This window comes from Triticum aestivum, chromosome 1D (assembly GCF_018294505.1).
Source record: "Triticum aestivum cultivar Chinese Spring chromosome 1D, IWGSC CS RefSeq v2.1, whole genome shotgun sequence".
Lineage (NCBI taxonomy): Eukaryota > Viridiplantae > Streptophyta > Magnoliopsida > Poales > Poaceae > Triticum > Triticum aestivum.
In genome coordinates this window covers 212,167,052-212,181,973 of record NC_057796.1, presented here as the reverse complement: position 1 = coordinate 212,181,973, position 14,922 = coordinate 212,167,052, and positions in this window count along the sequence as shown.

The window sequence follows — 14,922 nt, the reverse complement described above, 5'->3', positions numbered from 1 at the left end:
CCCTCTTGGCTGGTGTTGCGGGGTTGGAACGGTTCTGATTGTTGCTTCCTCCATTCCCATTGCCATTCTTGGGGCCACTGTGGTTATGCGAACTTCCTCCATTGTGCGTATGTCCTCCATGGTTATGGTCTCCATGGTTATGAGTATGTCCTCCCGAGTACGGGGAATAGCGGGGCTTCTGTTGAGCTCCAGAAGTGTACCTCCACTGTCCATACTTCCTCTTGTGATTGTCAATCTGTTGTTGCTTACCTTCTATCATGAGGGCCCTGTCTACCAACTCCTGGTAGTTGTTGAATGCTGCCACCACCAACTGCATACTCAGCTCATCATTAAGTCCCTCCAGAAACTTCTCCTGCTTCGCGGCATCTGTGGCCACATCATCTGGGGCATAACGTGCTAACTTGCTAAAATCATCCACATATCCCACTGTGTGACCTCCTTGGCGCAAGTTGCGAAACTCACGCTTCTTCATGCTCATAGCTCCTACTAAAACATGGGCGATGCGGAAAGCCTACTGAAACTGATCCCATGTAACTGTATCAATGGGGTAAGTGGTGGTGAAGTTCTCCCACCAAGATGCTGCGGGTCCATCAAGCTGATGTGTGGCAAAGCGCACTCTCTCCGCATCTGTGCATCCTGCAGTGGTTAGCTCTCTTCCAATCTTGCGGAGCCAATCATCTGCAACAATCGGCTCCATGCTGCTAGAGAACACCGACGGATTCAACCTTAGAAAACGGGCTAGGTTGTCAACAGGGGGTGGCGGCGGTGGGTTGGTGTTGTTGTTGTTGCCTTGGTTCTAGTTCTGAACTTCATCAAGGCATTCTACCGCTGGATCAACTGAGTGAGCTCCGGTGGGAACACGAATCCATTGTCACGTCTCAGAGGCATCTGATGGGTTAGAAGGGGTGAGAAAACAGAATAGAATAAGGTCTAAGACAGATTCACTACCCATATGCACATGAGACAAACACAATCAATTCACTTCATTCAATATCACACAAGGTTCACACAAATGATCTAAACTACGATTACAAACTCGATCGATGCTAACTACTTGGAAGAATACTACTAGTAACATGGTGGTCGTCTAGAAATTTTGATCAGAGGAAGACTCCATGATATCTGCTCCAGCTTCGTCAACGTAGTCGTCATCACCGTCATCATTTGCATTACTATCCGTGTCGGTGTCGTCCAAGATGATGTAGTCCTCCGAACGAATCTCCTTTGCAGGTTCCCGCTTATGGTTCTCCATGGGTAGTCCTAGCTTCCTCTTCAAATCTTCATGCTTCTCCAGTAGTACGACAATCTCTTCCTCATATCCATCGGGTGTAAACTTGAGTTCCTCTTCTAGCTCGATATTCTTCTTCATCAGCTTCTTGATCTTCTTCATGTTGAAGCATAGTTGATTCCCTTGTCGGCGAATATGATCACCCATCTCCTGAATGTAAGCTGCAATTGATCCATCCTTCCTGGTTCGAATCATCTCCCATTCTTCGTCTCGGCGTCCGCATATTTGATAGATAGTGTTTTCCAGCTCCTTGTGATACACTTCACATATGCGTCCAAAAGTGATGTGGGCTACCATGCTCTTTCCCAAACTCTAGCTTGGTGCATCCAGGTAGAAATCAACAGGCTCAATTATTGGCGCAAACGTCCTCCCAGGTACCCAGACTTTGATCTTCCAGCGCTCCTCTTCCGGTAAAGTTGCAGAGAAAGTCCCAGTGAAGCTTGGTAGTCCGATGTTCAAGTACTTAGTGACTTTCTTCAAGTGTCGTCCGAAAGGGGTGTCGTCATCCGGCTGAGTGAACTTGTTCCTGGGGTCCGCCATCTATAGAGTAGAAATAGAGGAGAATTAGAAATGAGCAAAGTAGAGAAATCATGTGGCTTGTTCCAGTGGTCGCGTCCTACAGTCAGCGTGTGCTTTGATACCATCTTGTAGCGACCATGATCCTAATGGACCGGAGTCTCTGTGTTTAAGTGTCATCCCTGGATCGGTAATGCTGACACACAGTACTCGAGGAATTACAAAAAAGTTCAATCACACACTTATTACATCAAGTCCTCATAAAGAGTATGATTACACAAATATAATATGGCTGAAGGCCATCTAAACTAAATAAATGCAGAATCTTCGAAGGTAAATGAGTCCATCAACTCCAACAACATAGCTGAGTGTACAACAACGACCTATCGCACCTTATTCGTCGTCTGTGTAGTCTGCAACATGAGACGTTGCAGCCATGTAGGTCAGCACATTGAATATGCTGGCAGAGTTACACTGTAAAGCAATGAATGCAAGAACTCTATCTACATGCAATATTTGGCTGGTGGAGGCTCTAAGTTTATGATTTTGCATAAAGCTAGTTTTTCCCTACAACAAAGGAATAAATTTTATTTACTACTCCCAAGTTGTACCAATATTTGAGAAGGTTCCTCCAACTCAAATCCCAATTAAACAAGTATCATCATTAAACCCAATTCAATTAATTTTAAAAGTGATGAGATCAAAAATAATATCCAATTTCAGATACTCAAGATGTCCATAACCGGGGACACGCCTAACCATGATTAGTTTATACACTCTGCAGAGGTTGCGCACTTTTCCCCACAAGACTCGACCGCATCCATGATCGGAAGATTGAGACATAGTCTTTCTGAAGCATTAACTCTCTACTCTAGGTAGACCGGTACACCTACTTTCCCCTACATCTGCTAGTCCACCTCTTCGAGAGCTCATACAACTTACTCAACTATGTCAGAGCCCATAATGGCTTGTGGCCACACACGGAAGTTTCTAGGCATGAAATATCATATGATCCCTTTGAGCCTGGGTGGCGAACCGAGGAAAAATCACACGGGTACTCCGGGATTTCCCAAATGGACAAACACTGGATTCTCCAGGTGCCCCAACCACTCCACCCAGATGTGTATTAAAGTTGCCACCTTAATGTTATCCCTGATTAACAACTCTCATAACTTCCATGTGAATCATGATCCAATCCCATCTACGAGCATGGCTAAGCAATAATGGAGCATAATGTATATTCCCGGGGTGATCAAAAGGTATTAGGTTCCTACCTCAAATACTACAACCAAACCACATGTTCCCAATCCTAAATGCAAATATTTGAGGGGCAAAACTAATGCATAGTAAAACTGGGTATAGAAAAGTATGACCAAAGTGTAACTTGCCTTGCCGACGATCTGAAAACTCTAGAGATTCGTAGTAACAAGGTTCGCACTCTGGGAAATCTAGCGTAGACAAACAGTAGCATACATAAGCAATCACTCAAACGAAACAGAGAGAAACCGAGAAAAGATCCAAATCAAACTCAAAACAAGCAAACATCTAAACTAAACAGAAAACAAAACTTAACAACATTATTTTCATGTGAATTATATCTTAATAGTAGGTACATGTGATTAGCTACGATTTGCAAAAAGAAACAACTCAAATGGAAATACGAAACTCAAGATACAAACGAAACAAGATCGTTTACTAATCTGAACTAAACTCAAATTTTAAATTGTCAAAATCATGTTCTAGTTGGTTAACTCGAAAGAAGAGATCGTTACGAAGATTTAGGCATTGGTTTCATCTAATTTGAATAAGCGAGCAAAAAGTTACGCTAGTTTTAAGATGAGGGGCTAAATCGCGATAAAACTTATTCGCGGATAGGTCGCTGGCCGAAAATAAAACTAAAAAGAAAAAAAGAAATATCGGACGAACGTCCGCTAACAGAACTAAACGAACGAAAACTTTCACTAATAGATCTAAACGAACGAAAGTTCGTTAATCAAACTGACCTAATAAAATAAACCAATTTAACATAATAAACCGAATAAACCGAAAAAACGGACGGTTTTTATACCGGTCAACGGCGGCAAGGTCAACCGTGGGGCGGCGGGATCCGGCGGCGGCGTAGGGCGAGGCTGCGGCGTCGGTGTCGGCAGGGGGCTCATGGCGGCAGCGCGAGGCGACAGCGGCAGGACACGGCTGCGGCTCCTAGGCGACGGCGACAGTTCGGGTCGGGCGCGGGCGACGGAGCTGTGGCGGCGCGGGCGGCGGTGGTCGGTGGTGCGGGCGATGAGGGGGAGGCGGGCGGCGGTGGTGGCCTTATAAAGGGGCCCCGGGGTCGTGGCTTGGGCAGGGGGCGACCGGGGAGGGGGGGTCCGACCCGGACTCCTCCTCGCCGGCGTCCGGCGTCCGTACGGGCGGCAGAGGCGGTGGCGCGTGAGTTAGGCCGGCTGGCCTTCGGCCCAGTTCGGTCCGAAACTTTTTTTTAAATAATTTCGCCGCGGAGAAAAATCCTAATAACATATAAAAAAATTCTAAAAATTTCAAAAACAATTTTCACCGTCAAAACCTAATATTTAGGACAATATGAACATTTTTCTGGACTAAAATGCAATTTTCAAAAATGTATGTTTTTCTTTAATTCAAATAAAATAGCAAATAAAATACAAATAAAATAATAATTTGATTTTAAAACTTCTTCTCCAATATTTCTCTTTTGTTGAAGAAGTCATTTTATCTTCTCTCATTTATTTTTGTTGTTGGAAATAATTGGAGAGAAAATACTAAAATCAAATTGATCCCCTTTTCAAATTTGAACTAAATTCAAATATGAAAATTTTGTGAAACCTCCAACTCTCTCCTTGGTCCTTGAGTTGCTTAAGATTTCTAGGATCACAACCAAAATGCAAATAAAATATGATATGCATATGATGATCTATGTATAACATCCAAATTGAAAATTGGGATGTTACAGTCGACTTGGCCCTACTTGCTTCCTCTACTCAGCTCTTATTCTCTTGGTCTCTTCTTGCTGTTTCTTCCTTGCTTCTTGATATTCTTTTCTCTTCAGTGCTGCCATAGTTCTCTTTGCTTCTTGATCTTCTTTTCTCTTTAGTGCTGCCTCTGCTTTCGCTGCCATTGCTTCAAGGGCTCTGGCCTCCTTCTCTTCTTGCAATGCAACTTTTCTTGCTGCAGCAGCTTCTAGCCTTGCTGCGGATTCCACAACTTTCTTCTCTTGTGCTGCTCTTCTTCTTCTTTCTGACTTCTCTGTTTTCCTCCTTGCAATTTCTTGCCTTTTTGCTTCTGCCTCCTCTGCTTTCTTCTCTGCCATCTTATTCATGGCCTCAAGTGCTGCATCTCTCCTGGCTGCCATATGTCTTTCTTTCTCTCTTTTCATCTTCAACAACTTCATGGTCTGGTTGCCTTCATTTGTAGCTGTTGTTTTCTGTGCTGAAGTGTGAGAACTTGCTGCCAATGAGATGAATGGTGAATCTGGCAAAATGCTTTCAGTATCTTCTCTAGGAACATGTCTGGATTGTTGCATCCTATGAAGCATTGTAAATCCAAAGTCCTGCACTTGTACAAAACAATCATCACATGCTAGCATCAGTACAACAAAAAAGGAATGGGCCTGAAAAATACAACTAAAAAAGGAAGGGACAAAAGTGGAGAATTTTCCTGAAAAACAACTAGCGTATCTGCTCCATCATCTTGTGTGACAATGAACTCCTCATGTGTATCTTGGCCATCAACATGGACCTCCTCATGTGTAACTTGGCCATCAACATGGACCTCCTCCTGTGTAACTTGACCATCATCTTGTGTGACATGAACCTCCTCCTGTGTATCCTGGCCATCATCTTGTTGTTGCAGAACAAGTTCATCAACTGACACATCATCAGGAATGGCCCTTGGACCCCTTCTTGTTGTTCTCTGTGCTAGATTTGGCAAAATGCTAGCCTTTCTTTGATTACATCCTTTGATGTTGTGGCCTGATTCATGGCAGTATGAACATGTTATTGTGATTCCATGTCTGCTCATCACCTTGGTTACATCTTTCTTTTCAATCTCATAAGGCTGCTTTCTCCTACTCTTGTTTGAAGGCCTCCCTACTTTTTTTCATAGACAGGTGGCTTGATTTCACAACCATTCGTCTTCTGCCACTCACTCCTATCTCTGCAAGGCTTGATAATGGGTTTGTATGCTAGCTTGAATGCTTCTATACTATAACATGAGTGCACCAAACTCTCAGGATCAATCCTCTCATGCCTGCAGCATGCAATTGCATGGTGACATGGAACTCCACTAAGATCCCACCTTCTGCATGTACAACTTTCTTCCTTCATGTGAACAATGTATGTCATGTTCCTGTTGTCAACCTGAAAGATGCCATCACCAGCCGCTGAAAGCATGCATGTAGCTGACAGCTCTATATTCTTCTCAATTCTTTTCCCAATTTTTGGGCATATTGAGCCAGGCCAGGTCTCTGCCTCCTTTGTTTTGTTGTAGAATCTGACCATGAGCTGTGTTTTGTCTTGTCAATCATTGATCTGAGATGCATCTCCCTAGCCTCAAGAATATATTTGTTGAAAACCTCACAATTGTTGTTCAGAAGGATATCACACTTGACAAATTCTCTTTGGAAGCCCCTAACCCAAGTGTTGGGTGGTAGCTGCTCAAGCCATTTGTATGCTTCTAGGCTGATGGCCTTCATTTCCTCCATGCTTTCAGCCCGCAGTTCTGGTGTTGTGCTCCTTGCACACTTCCACAACTAGTTCTTAAGAACATCTCCTTTGTGTGTTTGCTGAAAATTCTGCCATATATGCCTAACACAGTATCTGTGCTCTGCATCAGGAAAGTGCCGCCTCACTCCCTTGATCATCCCCTTTTGCTTGTCTGACATTATAGTCCATGGCTCTGTGTTTAGAATTCCCAAGTCACTCTTCAGATTTGACAGAAACCATTTCCATGTGTCAGTGTTCTCTACCTCAACAACTGCAAAAGCTAGAGGGTAAATGCAGTCATTAGGATCCATGCCAACATCACACAGCATAACACCTCCATACTTTGTCTTCAGGTGGCATCCATCCAAACAAATGACAGGCCTACAGGCTTGCATGAAAACCCTTTTGCAGGCATCCAGAGAGAAATAACAACTTCCAAATATGCCATCACTGACACCCACATAGAAAGAACTGCCAGGGTTTGATCTTCTGAATTCTTGTGCATAATCCCACATGCTGTTGTACTGCTCCAACTCATCTCCTTCAATGACTTTCTTCACTAGCCTCTTAGCCCTTCTGAGCTTGCTCCTTGTTGCTGTCATGTTCCAATCTTTCTAAACCACCCTTGCAAAAATTTCCATATTCATGTTTTCATCTGCTCTGAAAGAATCAACATATTTTCCATCCATAAAAGGAGCAGTGAATGACTTAACACACCATTTCTTTATGCATTATGCTTTGGATTGTATTCTTTGATCATGAAGCAGTTGATTCTCCCATCAAATGATGCAGACAAGGTCCAAGGGCACCCATCTTCACAAATGGCATTGAGTCTTTTCCTATCATTTCTAGGGCATTTAATGTCAACTCTCTCCTGACAGCTGTACTCTTTGATAGCTTTCCTCAGGAACTCAATAGATCCAAAGGTCTGGCGAACTTGAAACTATGGTTTAGTCAGGTCTTCCTCTCTAAAACTTTTGAAATTCAGCTTCACCTTATCTTCATCAGAAGAAGGCACACACATATCCACATCTTCAGTAGGATCATGTAACGCCCCGAATCCGATGCGCCAGGTGTCCTCCAGTTATTCGCCGTTGTTGCCATGTCATTTGCTTGCGTGTTGCACTTTGCCATGTCATCATGTGCATTTCATCTGCATGTTTTTCAAAACTTGCATCCGTTTGGGTTCTGCCGGTTCTCTCCGTTGTCCGTTCTGAACACAGACACACTCGCACGCGCCCGTCGCCCCTCTCAGACCTTGTTTCGTGAGCGAGAGAAAACGTTCTCAGAATGGTCTGAGATTTGCCGAGTGGCCTTGGTATATCATCGGTAGTCCGCCTGTCAAATTTCGTTCCATTTGGAGATCGTTTGATGCCCCAATGGTTAACCGAGCTAACCGAAACCCCTCTCTCTTTGCAGCCCAGCCCCTCTTCACACAGCCCACCTAGCCCATCTAACTCCCCTCCATGCTCCCCGCCGTTCGATCACGATCGTGTGGGCGAAAATCGCACCCCATTTGGACTCCCCTAGCTCCCTCTACCTATAAAACACAACCCCTCCCCCGAAATTTCGATCAAATCCTACCCTAACCCTAGCTCCACCTCCCTCCGCGCCGCCGGACATGTCCGCCGCCGTCCGGACGCGTCCAGCCGCCGTCCCCGCCCAATCCCCTCTCGCCACGTGGCAGCGCCGGCGCCCCAGCCGCCGCGCCTCACCCGCGGCCCGCCGCGGCCCGCGCTCGGCCCTCCCCGGCCTGGTACGCCGCCGCCGCCGCCCCGCGAGCGCCCGAGCCCGCGCCCGCCGGGTCCCCCCGGCCTGCCCGCTTGCCGGCCTCCCACGCCGCCGCTCGCCGGCGTTCCCCGCCGGAGCAGCCCGCCGCCGCTCCGCCTTGCCCGCGCTGCCCCGCAGGCGCCCGCGCGCCCCGAGCGCCCGAGCCGCCGCCTCCTCGCCGGGCTGCGCCGTCCTTGCCTTCCAGCGCCGCCCTTCACCGCCCGCCGCCTCCATGGCCGGCGCCACCATGAAGCTCGCCGGAGCCACGCCGTAGCCGTCGTCCCCGCGCCGTCTCCTCCTCGCCGGCGCCCGATCTGGCCACTCCGGCCCCAGATCCGGCCGAATCCGCCGCCGTCGTCCCTGTCTGGCCTCCTCCGACTTCCCCGGCCATCTCCTCGCCCTCGCCGCCGTATCGGTTCGCACGCTGAATCCCTAGATCCGGATCTGAGAGGGTAATATTTTGCTAAGTCCCGAAATTTTTGCATTATGTTGCCTTGTTCATCATGCCATAACGTCTTGTGTGCTTCTCCGTTTTGTGCGTGTAATATATCAAAATGCTCATTGTGAGATGATATTCATTTCATTGCATTGTTCCATGCTTGTTTGAGTTCATCTTGATGCCCTAATCATCATTGCAAGAGTGCTATATGATGTTAACTGCTGTCTGTTAACAGAACTTGCTGTTTTGTCTTTTTCATTGCATTTTGTGTGTGCATCCTTTGAGCATGATGTCTACATATTTTAGGAGCATATTCATGCTATCTTTTCAGTGATAAAATCCATGTATTTTTGTGTGCCTTGTGGTGAGTGCATGAAGTAGGGTACTTGTTGTTACTGTTTTGCTAGGCTAAAACTGCTATATCAGGTTGCTATGTTTGATTGATGCTACCATCCATTATATGCATAATCTGGAGATGTTCACTAAGGATGTTTTGTTATACATGTTATGATCTATCCATCCATGCCCTTATTTGCATTTATAGCCTGCTGTAGCTTGTTGTAATCTTGCTCTAAAGTTGATAAATAATGTCGCTGTCAGCCTGTTTACATTAAGTTCAATTTTGCCATGAGCTTTGCTAGTGATCCATGCACCCTATGAACTTGATCTTGCCATGTGTAGCTTCATCATTATGTCATCTTACGGTTGGTTGATTTCACATGCCATGAAATACTCTGTGGAGAGTGATACAAGCTCACCAACATGCCTACTTATCGTTGTTCCGGCCAAGTCTGAATCTGTCATATCATTTGCCATGTTTGCATGGATGATACCATCTTTTCTGTTGATCTTTGGAATAAGTTCATTCAGAGAGTGTTGTTCTGTAACATGATGTTTGAGAGCTCTAAACATTGCAACCTGATGTTATTTCTGTCATGCTCAGTGATTTCTGCTAAGTCTGTGAAACTGTTATTATTTGCAATCTTTCCATGTCCTTTTGAGCATGTTCTATTGATTTCTGGAGATAGCTCAGTGTTCATGTTTTGTCATGCTTTACCTGTACTTCATGTCCATGCCTTTGGTTTTCCTGTTGAGGTGCTGTAGCATATTGTTTTGATGCTTGCTAGATGCCTAGTTGCTGTTTTGGACAGCTTGTCCTTTAAACTTGGTTCATGTGTATGTGTTGAACCGTTGCTCTGTTTGGAGTGTGCTCTATATGAAACTTGCTTAGATTTGCATGTAGTTTCATCTTGTCATGTTGAATACTTGTTTTGAGAGTGTTTGCTTGATTTTTGAATGCATTTTTGCATCAATGTCATGTTTAACTTGTTTTGCTCATATCTTCTAGGCCGTAGCTCCGAACTAAATGAACTTTATATGTAACTTGACTAGAATTTCGTGTAGATCATCTTGGTGCATTTTAACTTGCTGTTTAACAACTTGAACATAAGGTTTATTCAGATCTGGACCAATTTTGAAATTTGCATGTGAGGACTTACCGGATTAGCTATATGTTGTTTCCGGCCTCATTTAAACTTGTTTTGATGTGTTGTTCTTGTATGCATCATCTCTTTCCATGAGTAGCATCATATAGCCTTTTTCATGCATCATATTTGGTTGAGCATCATGCCATGTCTATGTGTTGTGTGTTTACCTTGTTGTTTGCTTCTTTCCAGTTGTGCTCCTTCTCGTTAGTTCCTGTTTCGTTGCGATCGTGAGGATTCGTTCGTCTATGCTTGGTTCATCTTCGTGGCTTCATCTTCTTCATGCTTCTTCCTAGCGGGATTTCAGGCAAGATGACCGTTACTCTGGATCTCACTACTATAATTGTTATGCTAGTTGCTTTGTTCTATCGCTATGCTTCGCTACCTATCACTTGCTCTTCAAGCCTCCCAAATTGCCATGTCAGCCTCTAACCTTTTCATCCTTCCTAGCAAACCATTGCTTGGCTATGTTACCGCTTTTGCTCAGCCCCTCTTATAGCGTTGTTAGTTGCAGGTGAAGTTGAAGATTGCTCCATGATGGACATGATTATGTTGGGATATCACAATATCTCTTATTTAATTAAAGCACCTATATACTTGGTAAAGGGTGGAAGGCTCGGCCTTATGCCTGGTGTTTTGTTCCACTCTTGCCACCCTAGTTTCCGTCATACTGGTGTTATGTTCCTTGATTTTGCGTTCCTTACGCGGTTGGGTGATTTATGGGACCCCCTTGACAGCTCGCTTTGAATAAAACTCCTCCAGCAAGGCCCAACCTTGGTTTTACCATTTGCCTACCTAAGCCTTTTTCCCTTGGGTTTCCGGAGCCCGAGGGTCATCTTTATTTAACCCCCCCGGGCCAGTGCTCCTTCGAGTGTTGGTCCGAACCGAGCAGCCTGCGGGGCCACCTCGGGGAAACTTGAGGGCTGGTTTTACTCGTAGCTTGTCTCATCCGTTGTGCCCTGAGAACGAGATATGTGCAGCTCCTATTGGATTTGTCGGCACATCGGGCGGCTTTGCTGGTCTTGTTTTACCATTGTCGAAATGTCTTGTAACCGGGATTCCGAGACTGATCGGGTCTTCCTGGGAGAAGGAATATCCTTCGTTGACCGTGAGAGCTTGTGATGGGCTAAGTTGGGACACCCCTGCAGGGTATAAACTTTCGAGAGCCGTGCCCGCGGTTATGTGGCAGATGGGAATTTGTTAATGTCCGGTTGTAGAGAACTTGACACTTGACTTAATTAAAATGCATCAACCGTGTGTGTAGCCGTGATGGTCTCTTTTCGGCGAAGTCCGGGAAGTGAACACGGTTTTGGGTTATGTTTGACGTAAGTAGGAGTTCAGGATCACTTCTTGATCATTGCTAGCTTCACGACCATTCCGTTTGTTTCTCTTCTCGCTCTTATTTGCGTATGTTAGCCACCATATCATGCTTAGTCGCTGCTGCAACCTCACCACTTATCCTTTCCATACCCATTAAGCTTTGCTAGTCTTGATACGCATGGTAATGGGATTGCTGAGTCCTCGTGGCTCACAAATTACTACAACAATAGTTGCAGGTACAGGTTATGAGATGATCATGACGCGAGAGCGATGCTTGCTTGCTTTGAGTTCTTCTTCTGCTTCGTCGTTCAGGGGATGGGTTCCTGGTCGGCAGCCTGGGCTAGCAGGGTGGATGTCGTTCGAGTTTCTGTTTGTGTTTCATCCGTAGTCGGATGTTGCTATTATGTATTGTGATGTTGTATTCATGTGGCATTGTTTGCCTCTTGTTTGTATTCCCAACTATTATGTAATGGTACGATGTGATGATATCCACCTTGCAAAAGCGTCTCCAATATGCGCTTCTATCCTTGGTGGGACCTTCGAGTTCCTTTAGGATAGGGTCGCATATTGGGCGTGACAGATCATCATGTTCTTCTTGCACTACTTCACCTTTACCTTTCTCACAATCAACATTTCTGGCAAATAATTCATCATCATCTTCAAGATCAATGTCTGAATCAACAAGCTAAGGATTGTATTCTTCATCTGAACCATGGATTACTAAATCACCAACTGCATCTATTGCATCCATGTTCAAAAACCTACAGGATTTTCTGGCCCTAAACCCAAACTGAGATGAAAGGTAAGTAGTTCCTGGCTGGGGTGGACTTGGTATGAAATCATCTTCTTCTAACTCTGCTTCATCTTGCTCATGCTCATGCTCTTGATCATGCTGAGGCAGCTTCTGTTCCACTTGAGGGAGCTCAGTCTGCTCCTGTTCCACTAGAGTGAGCTCAGCCTGCTCCTCTTGCTGCTGTTGTGCCTGCTCCTTTTGCTGCTGGTGTGCCTTCTCCTTCTTTGGCCTAATGCCACTGAACCTGGCAATTCAAGGATCCTCATCATTAGAGTGAATAGGAACAGGAGAAATAAATGATCTCATGCTCTCATCATGATCAAGGAAATTCTGTTGGAAGTGGTTGGCATTCAGAGCACAATCCTTCATGTTTTCTGTCATAGTGTTGTCCCCTATCTTAATCTCTCTTCATCCATTCTTGTAGACTGTCAACCCAGGAGCACACCAATAAGCCCTGATCCTACCCTCAAACTCATATCCAATTTCCTCCACTAGACTGGCAACAACATTAGGTGTCCAATTATCCATGTCACAGTAATCATACCAAATGGAGTGACCTTTGTGATAAGACCTATGCTTGTCAGCACAAAGAAAATAGCCACCATGTATGACCGCAACAGAGAAGTGGTTGCTTAAGGGTCCTGCAAAACAATCAAAGTGAAGAAAGTTCACACATTCCAGACAAAGGCAATTACAGAGAGGTTCAGACAGTACAAAATTCAGAATTTTTTAGAAAGGAAAGCAGAGATTCCTAGCCTGCAATTAACAAATGTATGATCTTACAGGTCATAAAGCGACCATTTTTGGTAAATCAGAGCTAATGTAATTGCAAATTAAAACAATTCTGCACACCAGGTCAACTCTGACACTAAAATCAACCTTTACTGCTTAAACCCTAGGCCCCTGGACCCATGACAAATTGGGGGAGAAAGAACCCTAACCACTCCAGGTCTCTGCAAACACTACAACAACTACTAACCCCCATCCTAACACATGACGCAGCCCTATTTTTGGCCTGCCACTAGGTTCATCAAGAACTGCTAAAACCCTACCACCCACACCCAATCAGTCAGAAAGTACAACAAAAGCCCAAACCCTAGCTCGTATGCGCAATTGATCCCACCAGGAACTCTTTACCGGAGCTAAATTTGACAGATCGAGCACCGGAGCTGCTGGCGACGGCCACATAGCGTACAGGGGCAGCGAGGCATCATCACGATGATGCATAGGAGCAAGAGGGACATCACGCAGGCCCCTCCCGAACGGCACGGACGGCGGCGGCTCAGTGTTCGACGAGGTGCTCATCGAGCCGTCGTCGACGCCGATGAGCTCGGAGGACCTCGGTAGCAAGGACGAGCAGAGAGGGTGCGGGAGGAGAGGGAGACCGCGAGCAGGTGCGGGAGGAGAGGGAGACAACGAGCTAGTGCGATCCGACCAGGTGGACTGGTTTAATGGTCATGGCGTTTTTGCAAAAACCCCCCGGATCGACTAGTATTCACCCTAGGATCGACTACGTGGCGGCCAAAGCGAGCTGGCGGCCGTTGACTCGGCCAAGTCAGCAAATACGTACAGGAAATTGTATAAATGGACCAAATTGAACCCCTTGCACAAGTACTTGGACCGTAGTTTGGGTATTTTGAAGTAGTGGTACAAACCTGTCACCCGGCTCAAGTTTGTTGACCTACAGTGAATTTTTCTCTTGGTAGAAACACGAGCGAGGGAATCATTCGCCTATACTTTAGCTCACCAACAAAGCCAACGATTTGGCGGGGCTGATATGAGCAGAAACCAAACAACCCCTACACCCTTTCCCTTAAACTCCCTCATGCCATCCAGCTTCCTGCAAATTGCAGCCTCTAATCACGGTAAACAAAGGATTAAAATCTTGGAGCAACGCATTGTGGTGACCGCAGGCTCAGCTCAAGTTGGATCATCTTCCTCTGATGCACCCAAGCAGAGCAGACGGTGACCTAGGGCCTAGCCGTCATCTTCCTCTCCTAGTATCCCTACCCGAGCCATTCTGTCATCAGGTACCAAGCACCTACAAGTTACTGCTGCTGTAATTGCTGAAGGCGTTGAATTTGTAGACCTGTACCGTCGACTGACCCCATGTCGCCTGCTACCGTCGCCGCTATGACCTTCGCTCCATGGTCGAATTGGTATCATCTCCAGCGCCTCCACCCCGTCTCTCTTGCCTGTTGAATCATGGACAAGTCCCCTACTTTTATCTAGCCTTCGAATGCAGCACCTCGCCCATGAGCAGGTAAATAAGCCCTGGCAAGTCCCCTACTTTTATCTAGCCTTCGAATGCAACACCTCGCCCATGAGCAGGTAAATAAGCCCTGGCGTGAATCCTTGATTGTGTCTCCTAAATTAATCTTGCCTTGTAGTTAATTTTGTTCATGCACCTCTATTTCTTCTCATACTGATTATAGTGCTCGGCGAAATTTGTATTCTCCATTGCCTGCAGGTCCCCCCCTCATGCCATCTGTTCCACGTAGCAGGTTATTCCTTCTCTTTTTGTGTGAAATGTATCAGGTTATTCCTGATTGCTGCATTCCTAATCCTCATGTAATCTTTATACTTCAGCGTGA